This window comes from Somniosus microcephalus, unplaced genomic scaffold, assembly GCF_052327205.1.
Source record: "Somniosus microcephalus isolate GS21.2 unplaced genomic scaffold, FLI_Smic_1.0 unresolved_chr1, whole genome shotgun sequence".
Classification (NCBI taxonomy): Eukaryota; Metazoa; Chordata; class Chondrichthyes; order Squaliformes; family Somniosidae; genus Somniosus; species Somniosus microcephalus.
The window spans coordinates 97,380,494-97,396,609 of NW_028225179.1; positions in this window are offsets into that span (position 1 = coordinate 97,380,494).

The following is a 16,116-nucleotide window of genomic DNA, read 5'->3' on the forward strand; positions in this document are numbered from 1 at the left end:
TGATCTAATAGTACCTTTAACATACCTTGTTAGCCATGGTTGGAACACTTTCCTTGTGGGCTTTATGTGCCTTAAATGAATGCATATGGGTTGTAAATTTATATTAATTCTTTAAATGCTAGCCATTGCTTGTCTATCATCACACATTTTATTGTAGTTTCTCAGTCCACCTTAGCCAACTCGCCCCGCATACCTACGTATTTTGCTTTGTTTAGATTTAAGACCTGAGTTTCGGATTAAACTAAATCTCTTTCAAACTCAATCTAAAATTCTGACATATTATGGTCACACGTCCCTAAAGTCCACTTTACTATAAGTTTGTTATTGCACAATACTAGTCTGATTCCCGAGTTGGTTCCTCAAAATACTGATCCAGAAAACTATCTTGCATACATTCCATGAAATCGTCCTCCACACTATTACTGCAAATTTGATTTGTCCAGTCCATATGATTACTGTATTACCCTTGTTACATGCGCCTCTAATTTCCAGATTTATACGCTGCCCTAAATGATATCTATTGTTTGGAGGCCTATAAACAACTCCACCAACGTTTTCTACCCTTTGCTGTTTCTTAACATCACCCAAACTGATTCTACTTGATAATCTGGCTCAGAGAAAATTCCCTGTTTAAAGCGCTCTGTCCCTGTGTTGTCTTGCTGACAGATGTCTTTAAGATAATGAATGTTTTGTTAGGGATGACGTACAGAGAGTGTTTCCAATTGTGGGTGAGGCACGGGTGGTTCCAAATCTAGAGCTCATAAATATAAGATAGTGAATTAAAAATCCAATGCGGAATCCAGGAGAAACATACTTATGTAAAAATTGGTACAAACGTGGAAAGAGCTACCACAAGGGAAAATTCAAGCAGGTAGCATAGATGCATTTAAGGGGAAGGTGGATAAGCACATGAGGGAGTACTTTGTCAACCACGATGATATGCGATTGGTGTCACGTATAGGCCAGAACTGGTAAGGACAGAAGCTATCCTTCCAATAAGACAATAGTTTTTTTGACAATTCGGCTGCTTCATGTCTTACTGTTAACAGCATTTTAACTCCAGCGTTTTTTTTACAATGAACTAAGATTAAACTCACAAACAACCAAAGTGCGATTTGAACTTACATTCTCTGGATAATCACTTTCAGAGCTCTGGCTTACTATTCCAGAAACATAAGCACTAGCATACCATGCCTATGGCTCCTCATAATCATCTGGGGGCCTGCTGCCAAAGTTCAGGCACCTGTCTTATAGACTCGTCAAGAAAGAGCCTGACTTAGCGAGATTGAGTAGACTAGGTCTATATTATCTAGAGCTTAGGAGAATTAGAGGTGACCTCACTGAAAGGTTAAACATTCTTATGGGGCTTAACAGAGTAAATAGTGGAAGGATGTCTGCCTGGCTGGAAAGCCTAGAAGTAGGTGTCACAGTCTCAGAATAAGGAGTCGACATTTGGGACTGAGATGAGGAAAAGTTTCTTCACTCAAAGTGTTATGAATCTTTGCCGTTCTGTACCCCAGAGGGTTGTGGATGCTCAGTCGTTGAGTATCTTCGATAGATTTTTGGATATTAAAGGAATTAAGGAGTATGGGCATAGGGCGGGTAGGTGTTGAGGTAGTAGATCAGCCCTGGACTTTGCACACGAGGACATTGTTTTCCGCTTAATTCTAAACAGATTTATGAAGCATTAACAGAACAAACAAACAGCAGTATTAGCTTCAATGATTTTTAGAGTAGTTGCATCGCGTTGTAAAAAAGTTATATGTGTGCAATTTGTGTGTGTTATAATAGCACTGTTATTAATTTTCTTATGCAGCGATACATTTACTTGAATTAAATGGTCAGACATGTGGGCAGGGTCCTTTCTGGGCATTTTCCACTCTCCGCCCAGTTTCCTGTATTCATGGTGATCAGGTTATCCAATCAACCCAGGCACAGGAGTGGCAGTATCTGCCCCAGTCCTCTCTACAAACCATCAGAGCAATTTCCTCTGATTTAAAAACCACGGACATTAAACTCCACAAGTCTTCGTGAAATTGAATAACTCTGTTAAAATTCCAAACCCGCCATACTGCCATATGCCTGAACTTGAATTGAGTGGCTTTCCTCAGAAACAATGCCCAACAACACACTGAACATTCACAACAAAAATGTCCTAAGAAATGCTGAGACATGATTTCTGTGCGTGAAGCTGGTTTTAAACACTTGTGTACCATTACAGGATTAGAGAAGCTTTCAACAATCTAAATCTAAGGCAAATGAAGCGCTCAGTTACCCCACAGCCAACACTTACATCTGCCTAAATCTGCAGTGGAATTTATGTAAAGATGATATTGCCCATGAGTCTGTTTAAATCTGCTAACAACCTTTGGTTATTGAACGGCAGGAAGATAGTTCAGGCCAATCCAGACCTCATCAGAACTGCACAGATGCTTAGTTGTATTCGAAGATGGATCCCAGGTTGATTTGTCCCTCACTAACCCAAGGTTGCTTCTGTGTATTATCTCATTCCAACAGCTGGCCAGGCTTTTTTGAGATCCTGAGCTGTGCAAGATGACTCTCCATAAAAGAGACTCACTGTTTCCAAATAACTGTTCTCAAAGTATTTTCAGATATTTATCAGAAACATGATGGCCCAGAATTTACGGAATTCTCACGATCACTGTGGCGAGAATTTGCTTTTCTTCAACGTTCAAGAGATTTCATTGCTCAGTCGTGGGAACCCCCGGTACGAAGCTGCTGTGACGTCAGCAAGCTCTCTAAGCACCCAATCACATTGCAGAATTCTCACAGATAGAGATCCAGGAAATGAGAAGCTGCTTTTATGTGGAATGTTTAAAAAAGTTACAGAGAGTAAATCAGAGATTGGGATAAGTCAGAACCTTACAAACAAAATTATTAAATAATAACACGGCAGAATTTACTGTAACTGGTGAACGAATGGCCCCTGCCGTTCGTTAGATTGCCCCTTGTCCATTTAATTTCCATGAGTTTTGCACGGCAACTTGCTACAAGTGCGACATCGAAAGGATGTGATGCTGTTGACCAGGCATCTGGGACTTGTGTGAACAGGTAAAGTCACTGTGCAGCCCATTAACTTATCAGGTGGACGAATTGTTACTCAACAGCGCAGAGGCTGAACCAAGAAGTGTGAGTTGGAATGGTGAACTTAATGTCAAATCAGGTGCAGAAAAAGAAATAAACAGAGAAACAGAAAAATTTGTTTAAGAGGGAGAGAGACAAGAAAAAGTTAAAAAAACACATGTAATGATTTCAAAATCTTCGAGAACAGTCAATGACACTCCACACTTCTGGAAGTTAATTTTCAGCACCAGCGAAGTTGGTTGGCAGGAAGTAATACTTATTACGACATTATAAAGGGTACTTAGAATGAAATGGACAAGCTCTGAATTTCTGTGGCGAGTTTAGTCCATATCTATGACGCTAAGTATAGGAACTTAATGCCCTTCCACTCATTTCAATGGGGAGGCAAGACGGCAATGTGCCGTTTTCACGCAGCTTACAGCAGAGTAGCGCATCTTGAACAGCAACTTCCGCATTTTGCAAATTAACTGCGCATCTGTGCTCGCCTGAAATTGCTGTTCGCTTTGCACATGTATAAAGGGGAGAGCCGTTAGCGTCGACGTTATTTTGACTGCAACTTCTAGTTCTTTGTCTTGTTTTAATGGATTAATACTCCTTCAAGTCACTGCATCTTTACATTTTCTTCCAGCTAATCTGAAGCTTCTGTTTTGATAGTAACTCCAGCCTCAACGTTTATTTTCAAAGTTTGCACAGCCAAGAAGTAATTAACACCTTCCTTATATTCTCTCAAGTAACTAAGCTTGGATATTTAATCATCAAAATTTTGCTTCGTTGCATTGCTGAAATTAAAGTCTCAAACTGTATTAGATATTTGTGTAAAGTTTCAGGACTCAAGTTGAGTGTCTCAGGTTTTGCTTTTGCTACTGATTTATTTGTTTTGTCAGTGACCAGAAGAATATCCTCAAATGTCACATATGGTGACAAGGCAGAGTAAGAAATGGTCTTGCAAAGGTATGGTTTTAACCTATTCAGTGCCATTGCTCACCTCCCAAGACGGATTGCTCGAAGGGGGAGACATGGGCGTTTCCTCCTTAAGTAACTACGAGCGCTCCTGTCTCTGCTGCCAAATCACTAAGCCTGGGCATCATATTTTCTATTGATAGAAGCTGCTGCTCAAGCACTTGAGAAGAATAAAAATATACGTGAATGGTTCTCATTTATGGACATGGGATAATATATTTTTAAAAGAGTCCAGTCTAGGTGGTTCCTGTACAATGGTCTGTGTAATTTAATTTTGGAACAAAGGAACCCATTATTTCCCCTGCCACGTGAGATTTGTGAGTATGCACACTATTTCTAATCGAGTTTCTGATTTGTTTTAACTGATGAAGTCATTTGCTATTGAATTGACTACTAATTACAGCCAATGGATGCTTACTAATGTTTTGAATATCTGTCTGAATTTCCTCCAGGACACTGCATAAATAAACATGTTTGTGCAGCAACTCAAAGTCCTAATCATATATTCCGTTTCCCTATAATGTTGAGATGGTATAATTTGCCTGTAATTATTCAGCATCTATATATTACACACATATGTCATGTAGGAAATAATAGTATAAAACTAATTAATTCATAATGGTATCAAGCTAAAAAAGGTGGACTGCAGAAAAAGGATGGATTTCCCTCGGTTTTCCATCTCTGTATCATTGTGATTCTCACCATTGTTCTTTCCTCGGAGACTCCTCCTCATTCTATTGCCCAGTACAACGTGCCTAATGGTCAGAACAGTGAGCAATAAAATCAACAAATGGAACAAACAGGGATACAATGGTTTCCGATGACAAAAATGCTACCCATGTGGGTACGCTTTAGAAGATTGAATTTACAAAGCAGTACCACCTAACTCAGCCAAATGGTCTGCTAGTACCCTTTGACACTTTAAAGGGAATTGTTACAAAGATTATCAAAGAATTTTCCATGCTGAAATTCTGTTCACAGGAAGTAACTCCTTATAAGGAATTTATCTCATCTTGACCTAGGAAGCAGGTCAAACACTTTTGTTTACACATTTCTTTCAGGCCACTAATCGTGATATACACAGGAAAAAAAACCCAATGTGTTCTTATTCAGGCTACACTGGCTGTTCTTCAAACAGGAAATTGGCATTAAATGAAGCTTTAAACCAACAGTAAATGGCCAATTGATTGAATGTTAATTTTCGGACTGAAACGGGATTCGCCACCTCTTTTATACCCATCGATTTTAGTATTCACCGAAGTCAAGTAACAGAAAATGGGACAGAGCGTAAAACGCCAATTATCTTTTGCCTGTGTTTCCTTTCTGCCCAAGACAAATTCACCCGAATCAAGTCCGTGGGGTTATTTTAACTCCCGGGGACAGTGTAAAATGGGGCATGTCGGATTAGCCGCCCATTACAGACGACGACGGATTTTCAATTTCATTGAAGTCGATGGAATATAAATCTGATGACATCATAATGGGCTGTCAATTCAATACCGTCCATATTACACTGACACCAATGTTAACTTAACTCTTACTCCGGGAAAATCCCGTGTGTCAGCAACTGTTGCATGTTATTCCCACATTCCTGCATCATAGTAGAAATGATAAAATAATTAATAACGTCCAATGGAGTGGTTGCACCAGCTGTGCCTTTGTTATCATTGCAATTTGTTTTTAATTTTTAATTAATTTTAACCCAACACGACCAGTGTTGAAGTGACGGGGTTGGATTGGCCGCCCCATTATACTCCACAATACTCAGGTGGGGCATAAAACAGGTGGTTGAACAGCCCGTCAGTTTCCAGCCTGGTGGTTCAATTTAAAATCTGTTGAATTGTATTTGACCCTGTGTATAACTGATTCGCACTTTTATAATTACGTTGAAACGAAACCAATGCAAAAACATTTCTAAACTTGTTTGATCAGGAAGATATTTTCAGTTTATTTTATTAGGTAAGAAAGATAATCCGGCTCAGGGATAATTCCCTGTTTAAATCACTCACGCCCTCTGTTGCTTACGTTTGTTCAGTTTATTATTTTTACATGACAATTGTCTGTACAGTTCTTCAAATATATTTTAACTTTAATAAAAGGTTTTCAATTGAGTCTTTGAAAAAAATGATACGTTGATGATTACGTATTTATTCAGTATTTGTCTGCTTAAGCAGCCATTTGTGGTTAAAGTCATAAAAGTTTGTCATTTTCAAAGAAGCAAAGAGAATCGCTGACTTCAGAATCTAGAGAGAGATTTCTGAGAAAGTTAATTTCACATTCATGGCCAACAACCGAAGTGCTGTCAGATCCTGGGATCCTCTCAATCCCACCCATGGGCTCAGACACTTCCCCCTCCGCCCTCCACCAGAAAACACATTCGAATCCCGAGTTCTACCAGATTGTAAGTTCTGCCTCTGCGTTGCTGCCAAAGGAAAGGATTCACCAGGGGCTGATTCTCGCCATATTCAATTCCCAGTGCAGCCTAAACAGAAGCCCCGCCCCCGCCACCACTCAGTGTAAATTAACTTCAGAACCGCTGCTGCAGTGCTGCAGAACCCGCGGTAGGTGTGCTTTCGAATCTCAGCACAAGTACCTCACAACTGCTGCCACTTAATCGTGGAAGCTTAATCCGATTCTTCTAAACATCAAGGTCGTGAGCCAGCATTAGTAAATGTCAGAAAGCTCCCACATTGCCTCTAAGGTGACCCGCTGCCTTACAGGTCTGAATAGCAGGAGAACTCCAGAATGTCATGTAATAAAAATAACTTACTCGGTCATCTTAAATCAGGGGCCATGACAGTATTGAATTGCGTCTTATTGAGAATATCCCATCTGTGGCTGCAAATAGCACGGCCGGGGTTTACGGATTGAACTCTCTCGACTTCTCATCCCCATTTAGCTAATGGGTCTGAAATTGCGGTGGGAGGCTTTCCGCTGTGAAATGCCTCCGATGCACAAATAAAATACGTGCCTACCTTCTGCCTCGGGATCCACGGAAACTTGCGCTCCTGCATTTCTACGCATGCGGCTGCATAGGGGCCCACCTATCCCAGGGGCTCAGGCGGTTCGCAGGCTCCCTGGGATCACGTGGGCCGGCCTGACCAATCAAAGAAGGGGGAGCCCCATTCATGCATATTCATGATCCCCAAACATGAATAGAAATCTAGTAAAAACTCATTTACATGACAAATAAATAAAAGATCATTTAAAATTAATTAAAATACAATTTCATTAAAATTTTAAAACAAATTTATTTGTTTGAAAAATACTTTTAAGTATGTTAAAGAGGCTAAGAATAATCGTTACTTATTATATAGGCGATTTACTGTTGAAATACTTGGAAAAAATTATATTCAATTAAACTCTAATGGCTGTTTTTGCCAGACATTAGAATTTAATGAGCATTCCCAACTCTCCACCTGGGAATGCCCTTTTCCCGGGGATTCATTGGATCATTTTGGGTCTGTATACTTTTACACCTGTAAATAAATCTTACTCAGTAATTTCTTATGTATGCCTTAATCTGGAAGACTTTCCACCTGCTGAAGTGACAGAAGAATGTGTAGGGCATCCCACGTATTGTCCGCTAAGCGATGGGTTCATTATTAAATGTGCGCTCATAAGCCTGTGCATCAGATGAATAAACATGCAGATATTGGTTCATAAAGAAATACCATCTGCTATGCACGTGAAAACCCAGAACCTGCAGAGCCCTTATGGGCGTGTATGCAGCAAGTATGCACCAGTAGGCACCAGAAAAATCGGGCCAATTTAATTGACAGATATACCAGATTGGCCATCATGGAAACACGAAACTCCGGTGCATAAACTTCCTTTGAGTGCGAGCAATTCGACGGGAGTTTCCTGTGTGCACATTTCATTTCTATTGCACTACTTCCCTTACAGTTGGGGGATGGAATTGGAGCCAGGGGCTGTTTACTCATATTCTTCAGATCATCTCTGAATTAACTCAATAATGTTAGCCAACCAGAACCAAGCTGCGTACAGTTTTGGTCTCCGTATTTAAGGAAGGATATACTTGCATTGGAGACAGTTCAGAGATGATTCACATGGTTGATTCATGAGATGAGGGGTGTTGACTTAGGAAGAAATGTTGAGCAGGTAGGGCCTATACTCATTGGAATTAAGAAGAATGAGAGGTGAATTTATTGAATCATATAAGATACTGAGGGGGCTCGAAAAGGTAGATGCAGAGAATGTTTCCCCTCCTGGAGAAATATAGAAATCAGGGGCAGAGTTTCAGAATAAAGGGTCGCCTTTGAAAACTGAGATGAGGATGAATTTCTTCTCTCAGAGGCTCGTAAATCTGTGGAATTCTCTGCTGCACGGAGCAGCGGAAGCTGGGTCGTTAACTACATTTAAGATGAAGATAGACATTTTTACAAGAGAACGGAGTGAAGGGTTAAGGGGAGCGGGCAGGTAAGTGGCTTTGAGCCCAAGATCAGCCATGATCTTATTGAATGGCGGAGCAAGCTCGAGGGTCCAACTGGCCTATTCCTGCTCCTATTTCTTATGTTCTTATGTCCATGTTACACCATCGCCCAGAGTTAAATTACTCCCTGCATTATAATGCATATATTGGGATTTCACTTCATCACACCGCACATATAATGGAGCACGGCCTTCAGCTGCAGTAGAAATCGATAATACAATTTATTCTTTGCTAATTTGTATGCAATACTGCATCCGTGTTGGGGAAAAGAGAATATATTTCAGGGCACCAACAACTTGCTTTTACATAGCGCCTTTAACGTTGATAAACCGTCCAAGACACTTGACAGAAGAATAAAGAAAAATAATAAACAGAAGCCACAGAAGGAGATATTCAGAGTATTGTGGAAAAGCTTCATTGATGTGCTGCGTTTTAATGAGGGTTTTACAGGAGGAGGGGGAAGTAGAGAGAATGAAGGGATTGAGAGAGTGCATTCCAGAGCGTGGGCTGTGGGCAGCATGGGACAATGCAATGTAGATGGGTGGGTGTGAAACCCATGGCCCAGCTGATTGCTGCCGCGCCGAGTAGGTTAAAATCAGGGCTATGGGGCTGTAATGATACAATCTGAAGCAATTCAGTAACCTCCATTTTATACCGAAGCTTTGTCATTTATTGTGGTTATGGATTGAATACTGGAATATAATTATCAATATTAGCAAATTAACAGTGAAACCAATAAGTCAGCTGTTGTATAGTTTTAAAGCTTGATAATAATAATTTATGAACTCACTTTGTTCAGTTGGGAATGAGAAAAAGGACTCAAATGGACTGGACCTGTTTCTGCTTGGGGCGCCTATCACCTCTTACAAAAAGTAGGTACTTCAGGAAATTCAGGGTCAGAGTGATCTACAGAATTAGTTGCGATTGGCTAGATGAGTCGGAGAGGAATTTCCCAGATTATTTCACCCAAATTGGCCTGTTTTGTACCTGTTTTTCGCCTGCACCATTAGATCATATGGTTTTGGCTGGGTGTAGAGTGTATATATTGTGATACAGGAAATATCACAATCGTGTGGGAAAGTCGAAATGGACGAGATGCTCTTCACCTGTCCTTCATTGTCCGTTTGTTCATATTAACTGAATGAAAGTAGAACTCTCCCCTGCTTCTAATATCTCTCAATGCAGCAAGACGTATGGAAGTTTTGGAGATGTATCCTAAGTTGCGGGGGGGCACTGATGAGACCGAGATATATCGAAGAAGTTTGAATTTCCAAAACAAGGTAATATTGGGGATGTTTGGACTGCACTGCTGTTGAAGATGAACCCCTGGAACAAGAACACTCACTTAGTTTTCGGTTGGGTATTGAGGCAATTACACTATCCCTTGGCATAACCTACCCTTCACAATGCCCATATCAGCCAGTAGTGCCCAGTCTTGCCCGTCCTAACGATAGTCTGGAGATGGGCTTACACCTGACTACAGAGAACATTAGGCAAGTCAGACCTCTGCTTATTGTGGTCTACAAATAAACACCAGGAGGCCCTTAGTAAATGAAGGCAAGGCACACGAAGTACAATTCAAGCTACAACATGAAAATCACACCCCACCGCAATATTAATATCTAAATCAGACAAAGTGACTTGGTCTACTGCTATTAGGTCAGTTACTTTTTGCTACTCTTCCATATATACCTCCATCACTGCAGAAATCACTGAATGAATACACATGTGGTGTCTGGAGGGTGATTTGCACCAAATGGTAACAAGAGCGGATCAGTTAAAAAAACACGTAGATTTTCAGAACATCGTCCGCAAAGACAAAGAGAAATGGCCGGGGAGAAATTCAACTTCGGTGGGGTCTCAAAACGTGCGGAAGCGGATCTACCGTCAGTTTAGCACACCGCCCGATTGTCCTGTCCATTGATATGAATCAAAAAACAAAGTCAAGCGGGGTGTTGAACGGGCGGTAGTTCATTATGTGCCCAACCTCAGTGGAAATTGATCACCATAAAATTCTGTGATAATGAAGCAGCCTTCGCCAGCCTACAATGGGACATGGATAACTTTCAGATATACGAGGACAAGGGGCAGGCAACGTATGTGCCACTTAGGTGAAACAAGGGAAAGACCAGCCACCCTCTGCTGACCTTCAAAAATGCGACCATCACTGAGTCCTCCTTCATACACATCCTTGGCATTAACAATGATCAGAAGGTGCATTGGAATGATATATTTACACCGTGGTTACAGGAGCAGGACAGAAGGTGAATCCTGAATTGAGTCGTCCATCTCCTGATCTCTCAATTCCTCTCCACCATCAGTAAGGCTTAATTTATGAGTGTGATGGAAGGCTCAACTCTTCTGACCGGCCTCCTATCTACCACACTACATAAACTTAAGCTCATCCAAGATTGTGCTTCATGTATGCTCACTTCCACCAAGTCCTGTGCACCCATCTTCACTCGGCATTGTAATATTCTCATCCATGTGTTGAAGTCCCTCCCACAGCCTCGCACCTCCCTATCGCTGTAACTTCGCCCAGCACTACAACCCTACGAGGTCTTTGTCCTCCTCCAATACTCGCCTCTTGTGCATCCCTGTTTTAATTGCTTCACCTTTGGCGGCAGTGCTTTCAGCTGCCAAGGCCCTCAGCTCTGTAATTTCCTCACTAAACCTCTACGCCTCTCCTCCTCACTCTCTTCCTTTAAAACACTCCTTAAAACCTAGCTCATTGACCAAATCTTTGGTCCTCTGTCCTAATATCACCTTATGTCAAACTTTTTTCACAACACTCCTGTGAAGCGCCTGTTTTTACGAAATTGAAAGGGCTGTGTATACACAAGTTGTTGTTATTGTTGTTGTTGCCGGAATGTGTGCCCCTGTAATCACATTCAAGCCTATCTATACCATCCAAGACATAGTTGTTCCCTTTTTGCTGCTGTCATTGGACACAATATCCACCCCTCAACCGCCAGCGCCCTGATGATGCAGTGTATCGGATCTACGGGATGCACTGTAACAACTTACCAAGGTTACTATGACAGCATCACTATTCCATTCAACCTCAGCCTCCAAACGGAAGAAAATAAGAACTTAATAACTTAAGAATTAGTAGCAGGAGTAGGCTATTGGGCCCTTCGAGCCTGCTCCGCCATTCAATGAGATCATGGCTGATCTTCTGCTCAACTCCATTCACCGGCCCTATCGCCATATTCCTTGATGCCCTTACTAGTCAGAAATCTATCGACATCTGTTTTGAATATAACAAATGACTGAGCCGCCACAGCCCTCTGGCGTAGAGAATTCCAAAGATTCACCACCCACTGTGTAAATAAATTTCTTCTCATCTCTGTCCTGAATGGTCTACCCTTTATCCTGAGGCTGTGGCCCCTGGTTCTTGACTCCCCAGCCAAGGGAAACATTCTCCCAGCATCCACCCTGTCGAGCCCTGTAATAATTTTGTATGCTTCAATGAGATCCCCTCTCGTTCTTTTGAATTGAAGAGAATACAGGTCTAGTTTACTTATTCTCTTTTCATACGACAGTCCCGCCATCACAGAAATCAATCTTGTGAACCATTGTTACACTCCCTCTATGGCAAGTATAGCCTTCCTTAGATAAGGAGACCAAAATTGTACACAGTACTCCAGATGTGGTCTCACCAAGGCCCTATATAATTGGAGTAAGACTTCTTTATTCATGTACACAAATCCTCTTGTAATGAAGGCAAGCATACCATTTGCATTCCTAATGGCTTGCTGCACCTGCACCTACACTTTCAGTGACTCATGTACAAGGACATGCAGGTCCCTTTGAGGATCTGTATTCCCCAATCTTTCACCATTTAGGAAATACTCTCCCTTTCTGTTTTTTCTACAAAAGTGGATAAATTCACATTTATCCACATTATATTCCATCTGCCATGTACTCGCCCACTCACTTAGCCTGTCGCAATCCACTTGAAGCCTCTTCACATCCTCTTCACCACTGCCACTGGCACCTAGCTTTGTATCATCAGCAAATTTGGAAATATTGCTTTTAGCCCCCTCATCCAAATCATTGATAGAAATTGTGAATAGCTGGGGCCCAAGTAACAATCCTTGCGGTACCAGCCTAGTCACAGCCTGCCATCCTGAATAAGACCCGTTTATCCCTACTCTTTGTTCTCTGTTTGTTAACCAATTTTCAATCCATGCTAGCATATCACCCCAATTCCATGTGCCCTAATTTTGTTCACCAACCTCTTGTGTAGGAACATATCGAAGGCCTTCTGAAAATCCAAATACACCACATCTACCAGTTCCCCTTTGTCTACTCCACTAGCTACATCCTCAAAGAACTCAAATAGGTTTGTTAAACTGGATTCTCCTTTCAGAAATCCATGTTGACTCTGCCCAATCTTACCATTAGTTTCTAAGCACCCAGTTATTGCATCCTTTATAATAGATTCTAGCATTTTCCCAACTATTGATGTGAGGCTAACAGGTCTGTGGTTCACCGTTTTCTCTCTCCCTCCTTTCTTAAATAGCGGGGTTACATTTGCTATCCTCCAATCTGCAGGAACCGTTCTGGAATCTATAGAATTTGAATGATGACAACCAATGCGTCCCATATCCCAGTGGCCACCTCTTTCAGAACTCTAGGATGCAGGTCATCCAGTCCTTGGGATTTATCGAATTTTGTCCCATTAATTTTGCTATTATTGTTTCTTTACTAATAATAATTTCTTTAAGCTCCTCATTCTCGCCAGACCCTTGGTTCTCTCGTATTTCTGAGAGGCTTTTTGTGTCTTCCTCCATGAAGACAGAAACAAAGTATTTCTTTAATTTCTGTGCCATTTCCTCATTCCCCATTATAAATTCTCCCGTCTCTGACTGTAAAGGACCTTCGCCAATCTTTGCCTTTTCACATACTTGTAGAAGCTTTGACAATCCGTTTTTATATTTTTTGCTAGTTTGTGCTCATATGCCATTTTCCCTTTCATTATCAAGTTCTTGGTCCCCCTTTGCTGATTTCTAAAATGATCCCAATCCTCAGGCTGACCGCTTTTTCTGGCGACTTTATAAGCGTCCTCCTTTGACTTAATACTAGTATTAATTTCTTTTATTAGCCATGGTTGGATCACTTTTCCTTTTCGATTTTTAAGCCCTATAGTAATATATATTTGTTGCAAAATATGCATTATTTCCTTGAATTTAGCCATTGTATGTCCACCTTCATACTGTTTAGTGCAGTCGCCCAATCTACCATGGCCAACTTGTCACTCATACCCTTGTAGTTTCCACTGCTTAGATTGAAGACCTTAGTTTCAGATTGGACTACATCTCTCTCAAACTTAATGTAAAATTCAATCATATTATGGTCACTTGTCCCTAAAGGCCCCTTTATAACAAGACCATTGATTAGCCCTTTCTCATTACACATTACCAGATCCAGAATAGCCTGTTCCCTGGTTGATTCCTCCACATACTGATCCAGGAAGGCAGCTTGCATGCATTCCAATAATTCATCCTCCACACCATTAGTGGTAACCTGATTTGCCCTGTCAATATGTAGATTAATGCCACCAATGCTTACCATATTGCACTTGTTACAAGCACTTCTAATTTCTTGATTGATAGGCCTGTGCAGCCCTTTGCTGTTTCTTATCTGCACCCAAACTGATTCCAGTTCTACATCACGATCTGCTGAGCCAAGATCTTTTATTTCTACCGTACCAATCTCCACCGTTATTAACAGTGCTACGCCACCTCCTTTTCCTATTTGTCTGTCCTTCCTAAATGTTGACTACCCTGGAACATTCAGTTCCCAGCTTTGGTTACCTGCAACCATTTCTCTGTAATGGCAATTTCATCCTACTCATTTAGTTCTATTAATGCCATTAGTTCATCCACCTTGTTGCGAATGCTGCACGCATTTAGATAAAGTGCCTTCAACTTTGTCTGTTTAATATTTTTCTGCTCTTTGACCCTCTTTACTGTTGGCCTTTGTTTCTGCTCCCTACAAATTTTGCTGAATACTTTCCTAACATGCACTTCCTGCTTTGTTTCTCTCCGTTCTGGGCCCACACTTAGGGTCCCAGCTCAGCATCAACGTTGTTGGAACCCATCAACTTCCACGAGCAGCTCTAATTCACATATTGTTCTGATTTTGACATATATCACCATTACAGAATTCCCTAACTCACCCCACAGTGGACGCACCATCACCACGCATTTCAGAGGTTCAAGCACCACCAACTCCTCGATACAGCGAGAGATAGTCAATTTTTTGAAGGTTACCCGAATTGTCCACGTCTCAAGAACTGAAAAAGAACGAGTACTGCAGCGCCTATCCCGCATAAACTTCAAACATTCACCTAGCGATGCTAAGCAACCGTTGAAAAGAATGCACTGAAAATAAAGCAATATTAAATCCATTTGCAGTGCCTCGAGCTCCATTGAACAGAGTGAGTGATAGTTTTTCAGGGCTTGTCTCTCTAATTCCATGTTCATTGTACTGAGCTGACTGTCCAGCGAATGAGGATTCAGGGCAGCATGCAGCTTCCAACAGCACTTTGTACCTTACTGCAGTAATATTCGGGCCTCCCTCGATTCAGCACTATAGATTTGTATTAGAGCAGCTCACTGTGCTGCAGGGGCTACATGGACAGCAATGAACCATCCAAATCCTCTTCTAATAGATTGAGCTTCAATAGGCGCACCTATTTCATCAAATTCTTCAATACATCATTAAAAATGTGTGACATACTTTGCTTGTGAGTCTCGCCCAGCATATAACCCTCGCAGTGTCCAACCACAAGTGGAAGACGGACGCTGGAATTTATAGCAGGCAGTGGTGCAAAGCTGGTGACAGTGAATTGGCGGCCCATTTCACACTTGGCTCCAATTCCTTTCCCACCGAAATCAATAGGAAAGAAAATCAGCTGGAGTATACATTGCGCTACTGATTTGCTATCAGCTGTATTGCACTGCCGCTCAGAACGAATTTCAGCCCAGTCAGTGTAATAGACTTGTCTTCAAATCATGGGCATTTCAACGTGGGCAGCGCTCCTGCTAAATTCGGGCAAGAGTTGCTGCATTATTCCACGCATTAATGTTAATGGAGAGAGATTCAGGCAGAGCTCATGGCCGATTTTACCCCATACATTCCCAACAGTTAGGTCTTACTCCCCAATTCCGGTGGAGAAATGTTGGTAAATTTATTTCCATGATACCTCATGGTGCTAAAACACTGTGGAGTACATTGGACGAAGAAACAAAGACAAGTACCCAGATATAACGAAATAAATGATAATCTAGCTTCAATAGCAGCACGTATGTCATCAAATTCTTCAATACATCATTGAAAATGTGTGAGATGCTTTGCTTGTGAGTCTTGTCCAGCAAGGATCTACACCAATACTGCACAAAGACACTTCTGAAAAAAGCTAATTTCTACCTAAATCAATGTCAAATACTAGCCTTTAATATTCTTGCTATGCTGCTGGAATCTATGAGTCAGAAACAACCCCCTCCTCTCTGGTGATTAGAGTAAGGGCAGCTGCCTAACCTGTTTGTTCAAAGACTGTGACTAATGTCAGTAATTGGGTAACTGAA